Source organism: Schistocerca gregaria, chromosome 4, assembly GCF_023897955.1.
Source record: "Schistocerca gregaria isolate iqSchGreg1 chromosome 4, iqSchGreg1.2, whole genome shotgun sequence".
In the NCBI taxonomy this organism is placed as follows: Eukaryota; Metazoa; Arthropoda; class Insecta; order Orthoptera; family Acrididae; genus Schistocerca; species Schistocerca gregaria.
This window is the reverse complement of record NC_064923.1, coordinates 329,041,682-329,065,383: the sequence shown is the minus strand read 5'-3', so window position 1 is coordinate 329,065,383 and position 23,702 is coordinate 329,041,682. Positions and strand designations below refer to the sequence as shown.

Here is a 23,702-nt window from a genome sequence, read left to right as displayed (position 1 = left end):
CGTAAATGGAAATGCGTAACATTGTTTATCGCTAAACAGAGAGGTTAAAGGAGGAAATTGAAATGTGAGGAATACTACTATATGTGAAATAAAACCTGCACAAAAAGCAGCTTCAAGTGATGCGGAGAAGTGCAAAAATGATCTTAGCTTAGTTTCTTACAATAAGGAGTCAGGCTCAGAACAAACCTACCTCAATTTTCGATAGTTTAGCCACAAATCTGTTTTACGTATCAATTGAAAATAGGCGGAAAATCAAAATACAAGTTTTTCGTCTTACAGCGTGACGCTAATAGCACATGTGGTGTCAGCTTCATTACGCTGGACCGCCAACAAAGATTTTCTTGCAGAAACGGCAATGAATGGTAACAAAATGGTTCAAATGTCTCTGAGCACTAAGGGACTTAACTTCTGAGGTCGTAAGTCCCCTAGAACTTAGAACTACTTAAACCTAACTAGCCTAAGGACATCACACACATCCATGTCCGAGGCAGGATTCGAACCTGCGACCGTAGCGGTCGCGCGGTTCCAGACTGTAGCGCCTAGAACCGCTCGGCCAAACTGGCCGGCTGAATGGTAACAACGCGCACAAAAACCACTCGCGTAGCATCGCCTACAGTTTCAAGTTCTCAGGGCGGCTTCCGAACAATGGTACGGTTGTCTGGTCTGCGACAAGCCTAGTATTCTTCTTGAGACAACAAACAGGCACGGTCAAAGACGCTCTCTCACAGCCACATGTAGATCCGGGTACTTTTTTGTCAATGCACGTCAGTAAAAAGCTAGAAAGAGAATAGTCATTTATTAGATACAGAATGTGCACAGGAATATTCAGACTACAGGTGTATAAGTTTCTGAAGACTTATCAGAAATGACACGATTTTGAGAACATTTTGAAGAGTTTCCTATCGGCAGCCTTTCGTAACAGTAGTGATGTTGCTGTTGTTTTATTCACCTGTGAATCAGTTTTATTTACAATGGTATTGGACATGTCATCGTATTACAGTTTAAGAACAAATAAACAACAAACATAAGTCTTGTATACAGTGATTTAAATATTCACATGTCTAGTTTGACAAGTATGGAACTGGAAATCGGACCTGATCTTATAGTAGACACCATCTCAGCATTTGCCTAAAGTAAACCTTGGCCGGACCATTCATCTTCCCGAATACAAGGCCAGTTTGTTCAAAACATCGCAACCTCAGTCTGTTTATTCCTAGCGTATAATACTGTTTTACAAAGAACTTATTTAATAATTTAAAAAGTTAATCATACACTGTTCATTCATTTCCCAACACCATTCACTGCATCTCTACAAAAACATAATGGAATAATGTAATACTACATACAATATCAGTTCTCATCAGGACCATAGTGACGATATTCGGTTTACATTTTGTGTACCGCAACTTCCTATTGGTCTGCCAGACAAAACTCAGACAGTATCCCTTTATAATGATTGAAATGTTGGCCTCAGAATGACGGTGATTTCAAAAATGGTTCAAATGGCTCTGAGCACTATGGGACTTAACATCTGTGGTCATCAGTCCCCTAGAACTTAGAACTACTTAAACCTAACTAACCTAAGGACATCACACACAACCATGCCCGAGGCAGGATTCGAACCTCCGACTGTAGCGCCTAGAACCGCTCGGTCAAACCAGCCGGCGGGAACCTTATTCTCTGCACAGGTGTTCGTAACTTACAAAGCATTGTGCATTTCATACTCGAAATACAACTTGTTACAAAATCGCAACTTAAAAATTAAATCACTCAACGTCTTGGAGTTCAACACTTTTACACTGTGAGCTAACAATATTATGCCCCGTCGAAACGCGTCATTTCAGTTAAACACCATAATAATTTCGTTAACTCAAATATTGAATTTTTTGAATCAGCAGCTGAAATTACGACAATAATTCGCTGTGTATACTGGCGACTGGTTCAGAATGAGCGATGTGGAAAAAAACGCGGGTTCGCGCACAGTTCACTGCGTATAAATGCTGTACATGCTGTCAAAGAGTAAGGTTCTCATGTTTGCTGTTATTGTAAATAATTCACCTTTACAGTACTGGTAAAAAGATGAATGAGCGCAATGCATGAATAGTGAATCAGTCCTTGGGTCTATGTTTAAATTCATCTGTTGATGAATTGCTAGTCAGTCAACTGCGCAGCGATGGAACATTCTGATTTGAGGCATAGTAGCGAACAGTAGAGGTTCTTTTTTTTTTTTTAAATTCGTGATTTCTGTGAATCGGGGAGAAGCTATTGGAATACTTTATTATGGAGACGAAAAAACTTTGATCATACTTTCCTGTTCTCCATATTAATGGAGATGATTTTGGATGAATTTTAAAGGTATGCTTGTAATGAGAGAATTTTGTAATTTTTAGTCTACTTATATAGTTGAGCTGTCTTTTTCTCAATACTGATAGATTGATTTCTCAGAAACGACTTTCTGAAAACCCCCTTCTTTGATTCATAGTAAAGTTTTGAATTTGTAGCGTATGTGCATTGCATGTTACGCCACACTAAAAGACAGATCGTTTATGACAACAACAAAAAAAGAGTAGATTATCTTTAGGTACTGTATCTGCTGATTTGTATTTGCTTTCGAGACCGTCAGTACTCCCGATACAAAAATAGCATGCTGAGCAAGAGGTAAGTTACTTTTACTTCAGGGCAGATCTCACTTTGCATTATTGAGCAAACAGTGTTTGGTCAGGATTCTTAGGTGTCGTTCTAGCACGTACATTAATTCTAAGCGAACAGTTTAGGTAATTTCAGTAAGTTATTTTCTTCAGCGTAGAGCAGTCATTTATTTTTGTGGATATTCTTAGACAAACTTCGTAACACACAACGTTCATAATGTAGTTCGGCATGGCGCTACAGTTACATAGTTTTCATTGAGCACACAATTAGTTTCTTTTGGTAGTTAATTAGACTGATTTTATTATTTCAAATTTTGCATTTCATGAAGTTTAATGTTACGTTTCTCGACACTGTTCACATGCGCAACACAGATCCAACGCCGGCCGCGGTTGCCGAGCGGTTATAGGCGCTTCAGTCCGGAACCGCGCGATTGCTACGGTCGCAGGTTCGAATCCTGCCTCTGGCATGGATGAGTGTGATGTCCTTAGGTAAGTTAGGTTTAAGTAGTTCTAAGTTCTAGGCGACTGATGACCTCAGATGTTAAGTCCCATAGTGAATCATTTGAACCACAGAGCATACCCACAGCCAGTTTTGCTCAGCAACTGAATGCTGTTATCTTATGTACAGGTTACACGAGAAGAAAATTTTTGAAATCAGTGTATCCAGCTTTCTCTCATTCAGACAATATATTTGTATAGAAAGCTGACAAAAGTAGTATGTGAGCGGTGTAGTCGAACAAAAGTGTGATAGCGGAAATACTTAAACGTGCAGAACATTAGTATGTCCTTCCTATTTATTACACTTTAAGGCAAAAAACGACGCACCATGAACGAATCATCCGAGTAGGCCAAAAATCGATAGATGTGATGTATATGTAGAGAGAAATGAATGATCATAACGTCAGAATAACTGGATGATTTGTGAAGAGAAAGAGCTTCACTAATTAACCAAAATGAGCCAGTCATTTGGGCCCAATTCGAAGCTGGACTCGTCGCTAGAGACAATTTTACTCCAGTCACTGAGATTAAATGTCGAAGACGTAGTCTGGAGACGCCTCGGACAGCGGTAGGATATCAAGTTCACCGTTGCCCGCCATACGGCCCGTCAACCGGGAGTGATGGTCTGGGGTGCCATTTCATTTCATAGGAGCACCACATTGGTTGTCAACCGCGGCACCCTTACAGCACAACGGTACGTCACGTTATTCCACGCCCAATTTTATTGCCCAACTCGGCAAGCCATTCTGGGATTATATTTCAGGATAACGCCCGCCTGCTCACGGCGAGAGTTTCTGCTGTGTCTTAGGGCTTGCCAAAACCAACCTTGGCCAGCCAGGTCGACGGATCTCTCCCCAGCAGAGAACGTTTGGAGCATTATGGGCAGCGCCTTCCAACCAGCTCGGGATTTTGACAGAATATGGCACAATATCTCTGAAGAGAAAATCCATCAACTATCAGTCAATGCCAAGCCGAACAACTGCTTGCACTGCAAAGGCGGATCAACGCGTTATTGGCTTGCTGAATTTGTTAAGCTTTTTCTCATGGATAATTCGTCCAATTTCTCCGAAATCATAAACATTTATTTGTATGTACATATACATCACATCTACCGATTTCCGCTCCATCGTGATTCCTTCATGATGCGTCTCTTTTATCTTAGAGTGTATTGCTATCACGTTTTGCCAAGCACCGAAAGAAATTCAGTTAACGTTAAACATATTTATGACAGAGGGTGCAACCATCATCAAGCCAACTCCAGTTCGTGAGGCCGCTAAGGCTGAAAAAGAACTTACTCGTGAAGCGTACTATAGGCTCACACACAACAGACAGCGACAGAAACATTCCTCTTAGGACGATACTGCTGACTGTTGAGCAATGCATGAAGTTTCAGCGAACCTTATCTCTGGATGGCAACACACCAAGACATTCAATTAAATGGATACGCGGACCTACTTCATAAAATGCGCAATACACAACGGTGGTCTGATTATTGTGTCCGATGACATCCCTAAACTTAAAGCAAGAGCGTGTGCCATTTGGAGAGAAGAGCAAACTCGACGGCAGAGTGGCCACCAGTACTATGTTCTTTAGCATATTTCCCCCCTAGAGGTTCACGGTTTAAAAACTGGACTTGGGGCAAACATCACGATGCGCTTCCATAACGATACATTCTACAGTCCCCTCTACATTAAAGTCGTAAATGTCTCCTCAACTTGTCTGACTCAAGCTCACAAGCTAATTTAAATCATACATCCTTTCGGCGTGAGTGGTATCGCAATCAGCACGTAGCTTCACGCAAGAGACTACGCAAATTTAAACAATAGTGTGACCAACGTCCCGCATCAGAAAAATAAATTACAATCATCACGCAGTTTTTAATAAATCGTCACTTGAACATATAACTGAGAGTACTCCCACGGAGAGCGTCTGTACCGTCCCGTGGATTGTCTGTGGGATGACAAATGGTTCAAATGGCTTTGAACACTATGGGACTTAACATCTGAGGTCATCGGTCCCCTAGAACTTAGAACTACTTAAACCCAACTAACCTAAGGACATCACACACATCCATGCCCCAGACACGATTCGAACCTGCTACCGTAGCGGTCGCGCGGTTCCAGACTGAAGCGCCTAGAACCGCTCGGCTACAACGGCCGGTCTGTGGGATGGCAGGGCCATATCGACTTATTATTTACTGAGTATCTAAAATGATATAACCAAAGGATTATATAGCAATTTTACCTCAGACTAGAAAGACCTATTTACACTATTCTTTGCGTCACAAACTCTTCAACGATATAAAAGAAATATATATGTTGCCAGTTATCGTGATGTGTTGGTATGATCAAACGTGTTACTATTATGCGACACTAGATTTTGGCAATTTTAGGTACGCAGTATTTTGAACAATGGTTGCGTAAGATACCAGTAGAGGTTGGACCGGAACTACCACTGCCAACTGCGGCAAACTATTGCCCTTTTGCTACTACCAAATGCTTTCTGTTCTTCAGTTTGTTTTGTGTTTTGGATTGCTTGTTTTCTTTTTCTTATTCTGAAATGAGTGAAGAGATTAACCCGTTAACGCTCGCGGTCGACTGCCACGATATACTGTCGCATAATAGAGATATTTCAAGCTTTAATAATCACTTCGAAAAAGTAAAGTTACGTAATTAATTTTTTGTTTGTTTGATGGTACATGTCTGCAGTCCTTGTACACACTGAGACCACAGCACCGCAACAGCCTGGCAGAGGATCCAAAATAATAAGGTGCAGCCCATATTAACTTTACCAATGGGCAATGCCGTTTTGTTCTGGTACCTCTAGTGATGAACGAGGTAGGACTGTAGTGCAGGAATTTCAACGCACGCCAGGACTGTAGTCTTGTACCAGCAAACAAACAAAACAATTGCCTTTTGTCTTTCGTGGGCGAGTACCTATCGAGAAGAGGAGAACTTGAATGAAGTGTGCACGGCGGAGAGAGGTACTGGCGGAATTAAACATGTGCGGGGGTGGGGAGGGAAGGGGTCGGGAGTCGTACTTGGGTAGTTCAGTCAGTTGAGCACAAGGCAGACACCCCAAGCATCAGTCCCGCGCCGGCATACACTTTCAATCCGCTCTGAAGTTTCAAACAAAACAATTATTTATCTTATTTTTCCGAGATGTCAAACAAACTTTAGGACTAAAACTCGTCAGTAACGAAATAATGGCTGCAAAATATATTTGTACTAAAGGTTATTTAAAAAATTATAAAAATGCACATCAACGTTTGGCTGTTGCTAGATGGTTAAAGCGCCAGAACTCTTACCATTTGTCTAAATGCTAACAAACACGACGATGCTACCACTCTGGTCGTGTAGTTCCGTCGACTAATACAAGAAGAAAAAGAAGAAGAAGATGATGATGATCAACCAGAGGTTGTGTGGATGTGCAAGCGGTTTCAGTTCACAAAGATAGAACAACTTTCGTGGTGACCAGGAACAAGCGCGTAGGATGACAGCGGCCAGTAAGCAGTAACTCTTGCTGGAGTCACTGGAGGGAAAGAACAGCAGGCCGGCAGCAGGTGAGCGGTGAGTCAGCTCTCAAGGTTGCCGCAGCGACTTGATTGCTGAATGGACCGTAGGCGAAAGTCCACGAGACACGGCAGTCAACTTGCTGTAGCCTCCCGGTGGCAAGAGGCTTATACGCATGCATGATCGGGACTTCCGATCTCGACATATAATAAACATCGATGTTCTCAAAACTGACGCATTAAGGCAGATACGCACCTAATTTATTCTGTCCCCACAAATCTCCTACCATCTGTGGTAAAATACTAAAGGCTGTATCGCACATAACGCTCAGTTCCATATTTTTATCCTATGGCTGATATGGAAAGATAAAAACTTCCCGTGTTCCAATTTACATACGAATGTCCTTTCCCAATAACCTCGTATACACAAGAATCTTTCTACTCTGCACCTAAGTCAGTATTCCAGAAATAACGTGTGAAATTGTGGGAGAGAGTAATTTTTATTGAACCCCTTGTTAGTCTTCTTCCCGTGCAATTCGCAGATGAAAAGGGCAAGTAATCAATGTTCAAACATTTCTGCGTGCACTGTCATTAGTCTAATCTATGACATATTTCTACATTCCTCATTTAATACCGGGTCTTCAAACTTTGCAAGAAGTCTTTTGCGTAATACATCGCGTCCAGTTTCAGGCCTTTGTCAGTTCAAGTTTTTTCAAGCATCTCTGTGTCGATCTTCCTTGGGTCACACAAACCAGTGACCACTAGTCTTGTCCTCCTCTGTAAACGTTCAATGTCTCCATTTGGTCCCATTTGGTACGCATCACACGAATCTGAGTAATATTTTAGGATGAACCGAAACAGTGTTTCGTAAGCAAACTTCTTTGTAGACAGACTGCATTTTCGCAGCTTTCTGCCAAAAGATCGAAGTCTGCTAGCTGAACTATCTATGGCTGACCATTTGTGACTATTCGATAGCATATCCCTATGAATTGTTACTGCCTGGTATTTGTATGAGTTTCCTGATTGGAATTGTGACTGAACGATATCGTAAATATACAGCAATACGTTTCTCCGTTTTCAAGTGTTTAGTTTTATATTCGTGAACATGTAAAACAAGTTGCTGAGTTTTGCAGCATTTTAAAATCATACCATCATCTGCTTTAATATTTGTGCAATTTTTCATTTGGAGCAGTACTTCATTATAAATAACTGCATCATCTGCAAGATGCCTGAGGTTACTAGTATTATTGTTTGTCCGGTCACTAATGTACAACATGAACTACAAAGGTCCAACACGCTTTCCTGTCGATAGAGAATTTTTAATTTCGCATTGTTTTTCATCCAAGCCGCACCGATGTCACTAACACTCCTCAAACAACTCAAAAAGTGAATACATTCTGGCAAATTCTTCAGCGCTGACAGGGTGTTGCACAGTACTGTAATACCACTGCTGACCGTAATGATTCGTTTCACTGTGTTTCACTCGGACTCTTTATGCTCGAGTAAGTGATGAAGGAGCTCCTGGTACGTCAAGGACGATAAAGGAACACGCCGTCCGGCGAAGGCAGATTTATTACGTAAAGCTGTCCTCACACGGGACGTCACAACGCGCGTGGGCGAGGAGCTGGTGACGTCATAGCGTGGAATTCTACGTTCTGCTGCAATACGGAGCGTGAAATAAACAATCTGGCATGTTAGTTTTTGCCTCGTGGAGAGCACGTGGACAATGACATGCGACAATATTTTACGTTACAAGCAGAACATAGGAGCCGCCACACACTATGGCGTTAAACATCGTACTTCGGGGATTTTCTTTCTCCTAGAATACATGGTACGAATTTAGTATGTTTCAAAGCATCGGCAAATTGAGGATCTCTCGAAAACGCTTCGTTTTAGCTATGATTTGTTATAGTAAAATGACTAGGGACTATATATCTGTAGGTAAAGGCTTCCTGCAGTTTACGTATGTTTTTTAGTGCATATTACAACTTGTTTGTTACCAAAGTACATCTTTTCAACGCCACAGCTCAATGATGATCTACCAAACGCACGTCATTTGGTACAGTTTTCATATTACGTATCAAGCGACGAAAGGTATAGATGCAGTCTTCAGACAGCGTACGCCACAGTTGTTATGTCGAAGTTTGTAACGCATCTAAAAAATGGCTCTGAGTACTATGGGACTCAACTGCTGTGGTCATCAGTCCCCTAGACTTAGAACTATTTAAACCTAACTAACCTAAGAACATCACACATATCCATGCCCGAGGCAGGATTCGAACCTGCGACCGTAGCAGTCACACGGTGTAACGCATCTGCTAGCGACGTGACTTCTTAACGGCGAAGAAAAAAGGAGCACGTTCGCGCCCACCTCCTCCCAATTTTTTTCATCTTTTGTTTTCTAAAAGATTCTGATTCTTTCTTATTCATCTTATAGAAGTATTCCCTCAAAAGTCGATGGTATTTATTATAATGTATCTGATGCAATTCTTGTTGCAAAGGCCAACGACTGGAATGATCCCCAGGGGCCATAAATCTTAAAGGTGACCGCCAGTCTACGCCTGAAAGGAAACACTTTACGCACTGCAAGTTTTTGCTATTCTGAAACATTCTACAAAATATATATATACTTATTTCTGGGTTTATGGACTGGTTCATGTTTGTATCTTGTGTAAACATCTTTTTCACTGATGGTGAGCAGCTTCGAAAAAATTTCCTGTTCCATTCGAATGAAATTACGAAACGAATCTCGATGTTGAAATCTGTGCGATGAAGTACATTATTTCAGATAGTTGGTGCGCGTGAAGACTTACATTTGACACTGTACCTCAACTATATTCAATTTAATATCTAAAATGGGATGACAATTGAGTTAACGAATAAGTTCTACTAATATAGTAGTATGTATCTTAGATCGTTGTACAGCATTATGTAGTGTTGTTCTATCCACCATTCGCTGTACAAGCCATCGACGAGTCCAGAATTTTCGTCGTGACTTTCCCCGCGTCTAATTTCGGAAACAAACTGTGTGGTTTGCGAACCAAATGCTGCCGACAACGACCGCTGGAGAGCGCAAATCACGTTAGCCAGCTCTTCCTGCGCGCCGATAGCGCTGTCTCCGGTGGGGTCAGATGTTCCGTCCGCGTCCACGTCAATGTTAGCTGCTTCTTCCAGTGTGAAGACGACTTAATGGAGGCGGGTTTCTACCGCGTGTACTGCCCCTTTCGCCGCGTTAGCTTGTGTTGCAATATTTCTGGCTTTGCCGCCATCATATTCAGGTACAAGGAGCTCATCTTACAAGGGGATCCTCCATACTGTAAATCACGGATTTTGATGCGCTTCAAATATGCTGTAGAGGCAACCTGAGTATCTGGTTATCCTTGTTCGTAGCAACGGGCCTTGGTTTTTGAGAAAATCGATTTTTAAGTTCATTGCGCGCTTTGTATACCCGGAACATTACATATGTACCGAGCAATTCAGCGTAGCGCAGCGGTAAAGGTTCCGGCTACGGCGCTGGAGTTACCGTATTCGAATCCTACTCGTGTACTTTTTTTTTTCAAAATCGACTTAATTTTTCAACTTTATTTCAAAGAATATCGGAAAACAGTGTAAAGTGTGCGAAATTATAAAGATATTCATTTGATTCTTCGTTCAACTCCTCTACTTGTGGATCTTCTTCTGGCTGCACTACTGCAGAAACAGGTACTTCCATTTCACAGAATTCTTCTAACACACGGCACTAGAGACGCTTTGCGAGCAACTGACTCTGTAGTTAGATGCGAACGTAAAGGAATGCAACTCGCATCCTCATTGGCCACAACTAGGAGACGGGGTTCCCGTTACGGCTAACGTTATTCACGGGAGAGAGGACGATAATGGGCGGAGATCGACTTCTGGTAATGAGAAAGGCGAACGTTGTAGGAATATTCGGAATTCCAACTGCGAACCACAAACGGAATGAATATTTGAAAAAATTAATAATTGAATATATCGTTATAATTTCGCACCCCTTACACTGCTTGTTGATATTCTTTGAAATAAAACTGAAAAATTCGGTCGATTTTGAAAAAAAAGAAATACACGAGCAGGATTCGTTCACGGTACCTCCAGCGCGGCAGCCGTGAACTTTTACCGCTGCGCTACGCTGACTTGCTTGGATTATACGTAATGTTACGGGTATACAAAGCGCGCAATGAACTTCAAAATCGATTTTCTCAAAAACCAAGGGACGTCGCTGAAAAAAAAAAATGCCAGGTACTCAGGGTAAGTGCCTCTACAACATATCTGAAGCGCATCAAAATCCGTGATTTACGATGGAGGGTCCCCTTGTTAGAGCAGAAGTGGCAAGATGTAATTTGGTGTGAGGTACCGAAGACAGACCGTTTGATCGGTACGGGTATCGTGAGAAAGACCGCCTAAATTGTGGTCCTTCTCCGCGATTGGCCGCTGCGTTCGGAAGTTGCGCGCCAAAATGATAATCTTCTGTTATTAATATTAGACAAACCCAAACAGCATATTTACTTGCAGTTCAAATTAAAGCATCTCTCAATAGCATTTTATCATTCCATTATTTCACATGTATTAATAACCATCAGAATAGAAAACAACTGCTAAATGAAATGGCAGACGAAGCGCTTCAGTGATCTTCGGATCGTGCCTAACTTTGATGGCGGGCGAAGTGGTTCGGCTGTAAGATCAGAGCTGGTTCAGCAGTGTCGGAGATTGTCTGCCGGGGTAATCAGTTAAGACTTAATTTTCAACATCTAGTTTGTAAATGTGAGAGCTGGTCCGGCAATCTCGGAGGATAGAGATTATGTTTGTCGTGGTCGGTGACAGGTAAGACTTTATTTGCAATTTCTGGTTATTTGGATTTGTAGTTGAGAACAATGTGATAGTAATTATGGAAATACGCAATTCATTATTTTGTTGAAGAATGGAAATTATTTTTGACTCTAACGTGGAATGTTATGGTGCAGTTTCTCCTTCTGCCAGTAAAAAGGGAGTGGCATCCCACATAAACAAACTTGTTGGAAATTTAATTATTCACATTATATCAATTCTTCACTAAGAGTTTCTTACAGCCTCAAGATAACGGATTCACGACCCTACGTGCTGTTTTGTGCGCCGGGGACAACAACTACAGAAGACTGCAGATTGGTGAAAATTTATTAGAACTCATGCATTCCACTCAGGGCGGTGGAAGCAAATAGGCATCTCGCGTATACCGCAGTCTTAGTACAAATGAGATCAGTGACACGTCATCTGTGGTGGTAACACATAGGAGATATGAGGGAGAGAAATTTTTAGATGGAAAGGGTTTATCATGCGCACGTATATATCACCTCTCCCTCTCTAACTCTGTTTTTCAACTTGCCGAAGCGTGCTGGGCGGACTTGTCGCTTCTGGTCACACATCGCCCATCCAATAACGATCAAGCGTCGGCCAATGCACTGTTCCTATTTTTATTATCTTCTCTATTATTTCACGGGCAATACTTTCATATTTGCGTCTGTAGCCGATTTATGACGGGTAAAATATGTCTTCCCTACTTCCCGGTTCGTGCCTCGCTCCAGCGTGTTGTGGTCTTCAGTTTCAATACTGGTTTGATAAAGCTCTCCAAGCTGTCCGTACCGTGCTAGTCCCTCCACCGTCTGAATACCTACTGAAACATTTATCCAAAATTTCTACCCGCCACCCTTCTACCCAACATCAAACTGACAATTCCTTGACGATTCCGCTTGTGCTCTATCAACCAGTCCCATCCTTTAGTAAAGTTATGGAATATTATTCCCCCCCCCCCCCCCACCCCCAATTCGATACAGAGCCTTCTCATTAGTTGCTCCATCTATTTCAACATTATTCTATTGCGCCATTTGACGGTTCGCCTATAAAGACCGCCATGGGGATTTTGCCGATGAATACTGCTGAGCGGTCGCGCGAACTAGGAGTAGGTGGATATATTCGTGATACTGTTGGTAAAAAAACTGTCGCAGAAAGCTGTTTATTGTAACGAGCCTAGCAGTATCCGTAGGTGCTGGGGAAGATAAAATTACCCGGCACCCAGCTGTGTCAGTAACGACTGCAGGGCGACAATACCGGCCACCAAAGGACGTCAGGACGCCACAGTTACTTTACAAAAAACGAGGTTTATTGTCTGTAAGGTCCAATCGGTGCTAAATGGAAACCACAGTAATAATCAAAAATATTTTATTTGCAACATTTAACTACACCTTCCATATACTTCTCTACAGAGTCGCCGTTCCGATTTAGACATCTGTCTTAGCGTGTCTTTCCGACACGCTCGTCACGGAAGGCAGCCGCCTGTGCTTTCCGCCAATTCTCTGCTCTGGTCTGCAGCTCGTTATTTGTCTCAAAATGCTGTCCTCATAGCCATCGATTAAAAATGTGATCAGAAGAGATGAAAATCAAAATAAGCTGAATCCTGTATGGTGGGTGACCAAACACTTCTCATCGAAAACGCAGCAGGAGCGTCTTTGCAGCTGCAGTGTCCGGCCGAGCATTGTCATGCAGATGGACAATGCCTGATAACACTCCTCTTCGCTTGTTCTGAACTGCCCTTGTAGGCGATTTTCTCGAATCGCCTGATCCATTTGCTGAATAATATCATCGGCTGATACTCGCTTCCTTCCTTGAACCCCTACCGGCAAGGTTCCTGCACCACTGACGCACTTTACTGTCAGGCATGAAAGTTACGTCATGTGGGATGCATGAAATCAGGCGGAACCTCTCCGCACGAAGAATTCAAATGATAGCACGCACTTCACACTTGGCGGGAGATACTATTGTTATAAGCATCTTTACGTGCTCACTGTGTGCTCAGAACTGACAAATGTGCAGTGACACGATTGACGGGCATATAAGAGACACTGCACAAAACACATCGTATTTTCAATGCAGAAAAAAACCAGCTCCCGTATTAATGTACGACAAGAAATCGTTGTATTGAATTCTTGACAGACTGATGTGGATCAGTCATTCTGTAGGTCATTTTTGATTCAACTGACATTTGTGATATTTGAATTGAAATACTTTAATTACTTATAAGATAGCCATTGACATTCGAGACTCACTAGTTGTATTGTTTCATGTACAATATATTGAACGTCAGTTACAACAGTTTATTGATTTTCCTCGTAGCTTGAAGTGATTGTGTCTTGAGTCATAATTCCTCGAAAATTGAGATTTATACGATTCGCATTAGGATCCAACCGCCTACGGAGTCTGATGCAGAACGTTTTAGCCCATACATTATTATGATTAGTCTAGGCGCATTCACTGGGGACCCATACATTATTATGATTAGTCACGGCGCATTCACTGGGAATTTGTTTTAGGCCCCTACTGCTGGCGATCGCACCTGGACCAGTCTTAACATTCCTTGCGCGCCCAGGATCGGGAAGGTAATAAGTTAGAGAGACGTTATTCATCTTCCGATAGGCAGGCCGTCACAAACACATTTCATCAACTTCTAGCCTCCCCTCCTCCTCTGAATTGTTAATCGTCCACATTTCACTTACTCGCTAGGCCACACTTTATTTTATATCCTCCCTACTTCGCCCGTCATCAGCAAACAGCATAACTATGTACTACTTTTAGTGTCTCACTTCTTAATTAATTCTCTCAGCATCGTCTGATTTAATTCAACTACATTCCCTTGACATTATTTTATTTTTGTTGTTTATCTTATAACCCGTATTTAGAACGCTATCCATTCCGTTTAACTGTTCTTGCAAGTCTTTTGCCGTCTCTGGCAAAATTGCAGTGTCATCAGCAATTCTTCTCCCTGAACTTTAATTGCCTTTCCGTTTCACGTTCTTCGACCTTTATAGCTGCAGTCTGCTTTCTGTGTGAGTTGCAAATAATCTTTCGCTCTCTGTATTTTAACCCTGTTACCTTAAGAATTACAAGCATATACTTCTACTCTGCCACAGATTCTCAACAATACTCATTTTATCTGATGCACGTCTTGTCCCATACGTAGACAATGCGTAGCTACCACTCGGTATCTACAAAATGTCTTCATTCGCTGTCACATTTGACGAGCGTTATCGCTTCGGTGTCACGTTCCACGTCATTAGCACAACCCGTAAAGTTTCAAGATCCAATTGTAGACCTTTCTTAAAAATGTAACGATTACCTCGGTGGCAACATTACATCAAGTGCAAATACCTAAAACACGTTTTACAAAAATTGCCTTATGGTTAGCAGTCGTAGGAAAATGAAGCAAGATGCATCTTTGCGTAGAAGCAGTGTTGTGTCCTCAAAATTCAATTTTAGCCGTTTTCTCGACAACTCTATAGGATTACGTAAGCTATATGCACAGCACTGTTTACTCTGGCAGTTTTCGGTCCCTCGTCTATCGAAAGTGCCGTAGGTACATAATTCTGAGCGCTGGTTATTTGCATGTTCCATGAATCATATTAGTGGTAATTCGCTACAATGTGTCCGTGGGATAACAAATAAGATACATTTTCTTTCTGGAAACATGTCTGCATGCTGACCAGTTACGTAATTGCAATTTTACTTTAATCCACAATAAAATTTAATAACTGACAGACAAATATACACAGACATTATCGATTCGAAAATTCATCTATGAACTCGTTCCACACGATCATTGCGGTATGAAGTTTGGCAATTTTTTTTTCAGTTTTCTGCAGTTGCGCTACACTTCGGAAACTACAGGGAAAATATTCGTCTTATTCCTTGTAATAATTTATCTACATTAGATACTAGAATTACTGGCATCAAGGAATCTCAGCAGTGAAGGGTCGTACGAAATTGTGAAATACGTGCTATCGAGAAAAGAAATGCCAGCAAAGCAGTCATTACAGCAAATTGAGTATACTTTTACGCTTAAACGCCAAAAATGGGTGATTACACGTACCTGTGATAAAAAATTATCACGTGCAATTCGCTGCATACGTTCGTGTAACACAAAAAGAAAGATTACGAGATGCATTCAATAAGTAACGCAACACATTTTTTTCCTGGAAGCGGATTGGTTTTATTCAGGATTTCAACACACCATATTATTCCCCACACTTTTGACTACAAAATCTGTGTTTCAACATAATCTCCGTTCAATACAACGGCTTTACTCCACCTTACCGATAAGGCCTTATGCTCACACATTACTCCTTCAGTGATGGACGTCGGAGACGACGTCTTCAAGCATCTATAACTCCACCCCCCCCCCCCCCCAAAATCATTACATTAGTGCTTCCCACGGGGTAATACCTTCATTGAGTCAAACAGATGAAAGTCGGAAGGCTGTCTGTAGGTGAGCTGATGAGGAAGAACAATCCAATGAAGTTTTGTGAACTGCTATTGGATGAACTGACTTCCGTGAGGCCTTGCGTTCTCATCGAGAAGAAGAAATTTGTTTGCATTTTTGTGGCGACGAACGCGATGAAGCAGTTTCGTCAATTTCCTGTCAGTAGCACATTACATTTCAGAGTTGATCGTTGCACTATGAAGGAGGACATCAAACAGAATAAACCTTCAGAGTCCCAGAAGACCGTCGCCATAAAGATACCGGCTGGGGGCGCGGTTCTGAACATTTTCTTCGGAGCAGAGGCGGTGTGGCGCCATGGACTGATGTTTGGTTTCCGGTTCGAAGTGATGAACCCATGTTTCATTGCCTGTGACGATTTTTCGACAAAAAATTGTCACGATAAGAGTCGTAAGCCGCAAAGCAATTCCGCACAGATGGTCCTTCGTTGCTGTTTATGGTCTTCTGTTAGGCAGGGGGGAACCCAGCGGGTAACCACCTTCGAGTACTCCATCTGGCGGACGAGTGTGTCAGCACTACAAACAGAGACGTCCAGTTGTGCAGCGGGTTGTCTGATTGTGATCCGTCGATCAACTCGAATGAGAGTGTCCGGGCGTTCCAACATTGCCGGAGTCACAGCTGTGTGCGGCTGCCTGGCACCGGGGATATAGGGCACGTTTGGGCGACGCTGATACGAAGACGACATGCTTCTCGCCCAACGACTCGCCGTGCCTTTGTTCACTGCGAAATCCCCGTAGACACTCTGCAAACGCTTAAGAACATCTCCGATGCTCTGGTTTTCCGTCGAAAGATACTCAGTGACAGCTCTCTGTTTGTAACGCAACCCCGTTAAAGATGCCGTTCTGAAGGCTACGTATAGCGCCGCTACCAATCGGAACCTCATGAAACTATGGGGTATTCCACAATGTCTCATAACAAATTACGCATTTTTTCAACCGAAGTTAGCCGAGAAAAAAATGTGTTGCATTAATTACTGAACGTCTTTCGTAGCATTCAACGTCACGTGATGTCGGCGACATCGTCATTACAGCCGTGGCGCACTCTAGGGTAAAGTAATTGGGGAATGAAGTGTGCGATGCCATTGATACAGGAGCTGACCACGCATTCGAATTAATCGACACCTCGCTCGGTATTGTTCACCGTAGCTATTCCATCCCCTTCCTTCGTTTCTTTTTGTTGACGTTAGACTTCTAACGCACAACTAACGGAGATACCACCAAAGACAACCAATTTCTGAAAGCTGACATGGAAGGACAAGGCAACTGGACATCGCAGCGACCCTGGAATGATTTAGAGAATCTTACACCAGAATACAAACAAGAAGAGTGTTATGGCGTGCTTCTCAGCGTTTAACAGCGTTGTTTTCATTTTACGTACAATATTTCGACAACCGACTCTGATGTCTTCTTCAGGTACTGCCATCTGTGCTGTCATGTGCACCGGATGAATAACTGGAAGCACATCATTAACCAATCACCCTGAGGAGACCTGAGAGATCACAAGAAGAGAGCAGAATCTTCCGTAACGTGTTGTGACAGGTAAAGGCTGAAAATCAGATGTGTACCTCGGGCAACTGATGAAGAGGTACTCCACTGAAATGAAGAGCTTTATGGCATCACTAGATTAAAGGAAGGGATAGGTTGGTAGAACGCATCCAGAAAGTACCAAAGATAGTTGCTCGATTATAGGGGGAAGTATGTGGAATAAGACGGGGGGGGGGGGGGGAGTGGGCGGAGGAATAGCGAAAATTATCGAGAGGGATCAAAGTCTGAATACAGGAAGCAAGTTCAAACTGGTGTAGGGTGACACAGATGAGGTGAAGAGATTTTCACGGGAAACAGTAGTGTGGAGAGCTCCTTTCAACCAAGTCTTTGGACTGAAGGTTCCAATAAGAATAAGAACTACTACTACTACTACTACTAAAATAATCGGGCAGGAATGCAGGAATCATTCCTTCAGCTTAGGAGTGACGTGCACGCCACTGCGGTACTGTCGAAAGGAAGGAAGGATGGAAAGAAGTAAGATTAGGATTTAAGGTCATGTCGACGACGAGTCATTAGGTACGGAGTCCAAGTTCGGATTGGGGGAAGAAATGGGAGATGTTTCGGTATTTACCATTAGCGATTTAGGGAAACCAGGGGAAACGTAAGTTTGGATGGAAAAACGGGGACTTGAGTCGGCGTAGTCTAGTGTCTTCCAACTGCGGCACCTCGGTTGGCAGTCTCTTCCGTGGCACACCGACTCATTGGTAATGCAGCATTCAAATACGAAACGTGGGGAGCTGTTTGACAGTAGTACAATTTTGTGTTTCAGTAATAGAAACAATGTAGCTTTAACAACTACAAACAGAATTTTTACATTTGCAATTATTTGTCGGCTACGTTCTCGCTGACAGCTTCTGAATTAAGTTACATCCACGACATTTGTTTGTTTGCGCAGTCTTCAGTAGCATGTTTCATACATTTTCGATCGCCATATTGTGCAATTCTTGTTTTCTGATATGCCTGTGGCGTCCACTATTTGACCCATCTTTCATCATTGATTACCTCGAATCATGTTGCGAACTTTCTCGATGTTTTCATTTGTGTTGCTGTTTTAGGTCGACTTCCATGAACTTCACGTTCAAAAGAAGTATATCCCAGGGGCGGATTAATGAAGTTTTGTGGGTGGGGCCGGTTGCCTAGAAGAAAAAGACGACCCAGGGGGGCTCTCCTTGAAAGTTAAGGATAAAACTTCAAAAACCAATGTTTTAAGCTTTTCTGTTGCTTAAAGACAGCAAACAATTTCAAAAACGTTTTTATTTCAGACAAAAGAGTTTTAAATTTCTTGAAATTCGCAACCTTTTTCTGAGTAACTTATTTTATGTAATTGTTAACACAAAGCAACATATTCATAAGCCTTTTGTTAACACAAAGTTGATAAGCAAATTAGACGAAAATAAACTGAAACTAAAATAAAACACTTTTGAAACTGTAATCCTTAATTACATGACAGTTATATTTTTGCCAGTTTAGTTCATAAAGCAGTTGAACGGAATGGACAGTGTCTTGAAAGGAGGATATAAGATGAACATTAACAAAAGCAAAACGAGGATAATGGTATGTAGTCAAAGTAAATCGGGTGATGCTGAGGGAATTAGATTAGGAAATGAGACACTTAAAGTAGTAAAGGAGTTTTGCTATTTATGAAGTAAAATAACTGATGATGGTCGAAGTAGAGAGGATATAAAATGTAGACTGGCAATGGCAAGGAAAGCGTTTCTGAAGAAGAGAAATTTGTTAACATCGAATATAGATTTATGTATCAGGAAGTCGTTTCTGAAAGTATTTGTTTGGAGTGTAGCCATGTATGGAAGTGAAACATGGACGATAAATAGTTTGGACAAGAAGAGAATAGAAGCTTTCGAAATGTGGTGCTACAGAAGAATGCTGAAGATTAAATGGGTAAATCACATAACTAATGAGGAAGTATTGAATAGGATTGGGGAGAAAAGAAGTTTGTGGCACAACTTGACTAGAAGAAGGGATCGGTTGGTAGGACATGTTTTGAGGCATCAAGGGATCACAAATTTAGCATTGGAGGGCAGCGTGGAGGGAAAAAATCGTAGAGGGAGACCGAGAGATGAGTACACTAAGCAGATTCAGAAGGATGTAGGTTGCAGTAGGTACTGGGAGATGAAGCAGCTTGCACAGGATAGAGTAGCATGGAGAGCTGCATCAAACCAGTCTCAGGACTGAAGACAACAACAACAACAACAACAACAACAACTAGTTCATAAATATGTATACTTATACTTTGAAAATTATAATAGTAAATTGTGCCGCTGTTGTAAATCGGGAAGCACTGTCAATATTTGTCGCCCATAATTCGAACACGAGGGGGAGCACAAGTCACTACCACAGGCAGTACATTCTCTTGGTCCACAAAGTGAAGTGGCTTGTGGAATATTGAATTAAATTACTAAATCGACTGACCAACTCTCTAAATTCGCGTTCTTAACTTTGGCACACAATACATAAATTACCATTTGATTGTAATTTAGTTTAAACGCTCGGAGGGGCGATCGCCTCCCCCCCCCCCCCCTTTTTAATCCGGCATTGGTATCGCTACAGTTGAAATTCTGTCACTTATTTCTTAACTGTTGAAAACGAGCAAATAGACTCATTGTAACCTTTAGTTATGGATACATTTCCAGCGGCCAAAACAAAGAATTTTATAATGACACGATACTGTACTTTATTTATTTCAACGATACCTATAATGCCCATAAATTTAAAAAGTTGCATACAGAATACAACTTTTTCATACAAATCGAGCTAACGCTTGCGTTACTTGCCCAAGCGTTTAAAAAAAAAAAAATATTTTCGTCAATCTCACGCCACTCTGACCACCTACTGGTACATCATTCAGGACATTCGTTATCAGGCAAATAAAGTAGACTGTGATTCGCTGACAGCGGACTGTTGTCGATCTGGTAACTCCGGAAGCCGGCGTGTCTTTGTAGGAGAGCGCGATGAATCAGCCCCTGCAAGATGGCCTTCCTCAATAGTGGCCTTTCATTAATCACTCACACGCCACCACCCAGCTTTGTAGCTGCTTTTGAGTAAAGCGTTTTCCCGATGTCAACAGTGATTTTACCAACAGAGCGGAACTTTCAGCAAAGATACACTAAAGATCGTCTTGAAGGGAACTATGTAAGGATATGTATATTTTACAGCACCGCAGCACGCACATTATCTAGTGAAATTTGTTGTAAATAATTCATAACAACCAATTCGGAAGGAATAACAATGTACCTGCAGCACCAGAATAAAGAATAAAATTACGTAAACGATCACAGATTTTGAAAGCAGTACAGTTCCATCCTTCCTGAGCCACGGCAAATTTTAACGAACAGTAACGAATGTTGTAAATGCGTAACGGAAAACACAGCCAAACGCCAAGTCAAATAAAGTGTCTCCCGGGTATCATCTCCCGTTCCACAGGTCAATTACTTTTCAGAAGCTTGTAGATTACGTCGAGTAAAAGGATTACGTACATACTTCGGTTAACTAAGTATATTTTAGTGCCATATAATTTAATTTGTAAATTTTTAGCATGCAGACGTATTAAAATCTGAATTACGGTGAACTGTTTACAAATTGTCTCATTTCAGGCCTTTAAGCCGTGTCCTACTCATGGTCCTTGAAACCCGTATCCTGTCAAACTACACAAAATTCCAAATTCCAAAGAGAAGCCAGTTTTATCGGCCGGTTGGAAGAGGGTGTGGGAAGGAGTCTAGAAGCCGGCACTATTTAGTTCCTGAACTGTGGCGCATATCGGAAGTCAAAAAGCGTCATTCAAACTTGCGAAAATTGGTCGTGTGTAATTGGGCGAACAAGCGAGGAACGAAACTGTGGCACCTTCGCGGCACTTTGTAACATACTTCTAATATCTAGTCATCGAAATACTTTTAAACATCACATATCCAACGAGTTTCAAATTCTAAAGTGCAATACATCTTCCGCCTGCCGTGCGAAACAGTGCCATTAATGTAACAGTAGATACTTGCTTCCCCTGGAGCATGTATTACAAGGACTGTCAGGTTATTCGGTTTATCAATGGGCACAGTGTCTAAGGTTATAACGGACTATATAAATCAAGAGAAGGCACTATCAGCTGACGGGAAGAGTGGCCGTTAATTACTCTTAATTGAGTAGGATCACCAAAAAACGAGACGAATAACTGCTACTATCCGAGTGATGTCAGAGCTCAATGAAAATACTAAAGAACGCATTTCAAGGAATACAGTCCGTTGTAAGCTTTGCAAATGTAAACAAACTCATTCATTAATGAAGAGAATGTTCTAAAACAGAAACGGTTTAAACTATGGGAAAACAAAAAAGGATCTAAACTTCTAATGTGCATGTTTTGCCCAATGGTTCACACGCATCTTGTACAGGGTACTGTAAACACGGTCGAAGTAAGCCAGAGGTAAAACTAACGGGAGATTCTCTGTGTATAAGAGATCGGAGGATAGGAGACAAACATCGAATGACAATCATAATTTAGGTCAGACCAGGAGGCTTGTTTGGACAGCCTAACTAATGATTACACCGATCACTCATGAAATGCATGGGATTTTGATGTGTCACTTTAGATACGTACCAACGTGATTACTTCAGTAAGTGGCGTGATTCAATAAATTATTACTTGGTGCTCGGCGGATGTTGTCCCAAACCTTCAAGGTCGAAATTATGACCAACTTTTAAACTACTTTATGATACATAAGCAAACCATCGGCAGTCATCAAGGTTACCCTGAGCACCCACATCTTGCTTCAAACCTTTCAAATCTGTGGCCAGAATGCCTTCTTTGTGATAGGAACTACAGGTACGAATTTATATTTCGGTCTTTTATTGATGAACAGAGTTTACATTTTTTACTAACAACTTAAATAGCATCTCTTAAAAGTGAAGACCGCCATTTCAATTTAAGCGTTACAAAGTTACATAACATTTTATTGCACTCTTTTAAATATCCCCGGTGCCTGTTGCGTAATGGTACAGGGAGTTGGGCCATAACAAACACATTCTTCCCAGTTTCTACTGGGGTCTCACGCACCAATGACAATACTATAAGGAAAAATCCACAGGATTGCCGATAGTACAGTATATCACAACCTAATCCAACGGCTAGATTGTCTGCTGTTCACAGTAGTCAAAACCAAAGTTGCATATGTACAGTTGTGTTGGAACATCATCTCACGGTCAGTAATTTGTACAGTCTCCAAAAACTAAAGCAGCACAGCTCGAACGAGTAGGACGTAACGCGTGATTATGAAACGGGATATTAGCAACCGTCAAGTTGATAGCCAATCGTTGCTGGTGATGTAATACGAGAATGAAATATACACTCCTGGAAATGGAAAAAAGAACACATTGACACCGGTGTGTCAGACCCACCATACTTGCTCCGGACACTGCGACAGGGCTGTACAAGCAATGATCACACGCACGGCACAGCGGACACACCAGGAACCACGGTGTTGGCCGTCGAATGGCGCTAGCTGCGCAGCATTTGTGCACCGCCGCCGTCAGTGTCAGCCAGTTTGCCGTGGCATACGGAGCTCCATCGCAGTCTTTAACACTGGTAGCATGCCGCGACAGCGTGGACGTGAACCGTATGTGCAGTTGACGGACTTTGAGCGAGGGCGTATAGTGGGCATGCGGGAGGCCGGGTGGACGTACCGCCGAATTCCTCAACACGTGGGGCGTGAGGTCTCCACAGTACATCGATGTTGTCGCCAGTGGTCGGCGGAAGGTGCACGTGCCCGTCGACCTGGGACCGGACCGCAGCGACACACGGATGCACGCCAAGACCGTGGGATCCTACGCAGTGCAGTAGGGGACCGCACCGCCACTTCCCAGCAAATTAGGGACACTGTTGCTCCTGGGGTATCGGCGAGGACCATTCGCAACCGTCTCCATGAAGCTGGGCTACGGTCCCGCACACCGTTAGGCCGTCTTCCGCTCACGCCCCAACATCGTGCAGCCCGCCTCCAGTGGTGTCGCGACAGGCGTGAATGGAGGGACGAATGGAGACGTGTCGTCTTCAGCGATGAGAGTCGCTTCTGCCTTGGTGCCAATGATGGTCGTATGCGTGTTTGGCGCCGTGCAGGTGAGCGCCACATTCAGGACTGCATACGACCGAGGCACACAGGGCCAACACCCGGCATCATGGTGTGGGG

The 23,702-nt window shown here is 42.4% G+C and overlaps 2 protein-coding genes across 11 annotated transcripts in view; one reads left to right on the top strand and one right to left on the bottom strand.

The window, feature by feature from the left end:
• The window catches only part of LOC126268011 (craniofacial development protein 2-like), a 492,966-nt gene that overhangs the window by 5,036 nt on the left and 464,228 nt on the right, over window positions 1–23,702 (top strand). The gene's annotated exons all lie outside the window — the stretch shown is intronic.
• LOC126268005 (F-actin-monooxygenase Mical) overlaps window positions 1–23,702 on the bottom strand; it is a 505,795-nt gene that overhangs the window by 250,411 nt on the left and 231,682 nt on the right. The window lies entirely within an intron of this gene.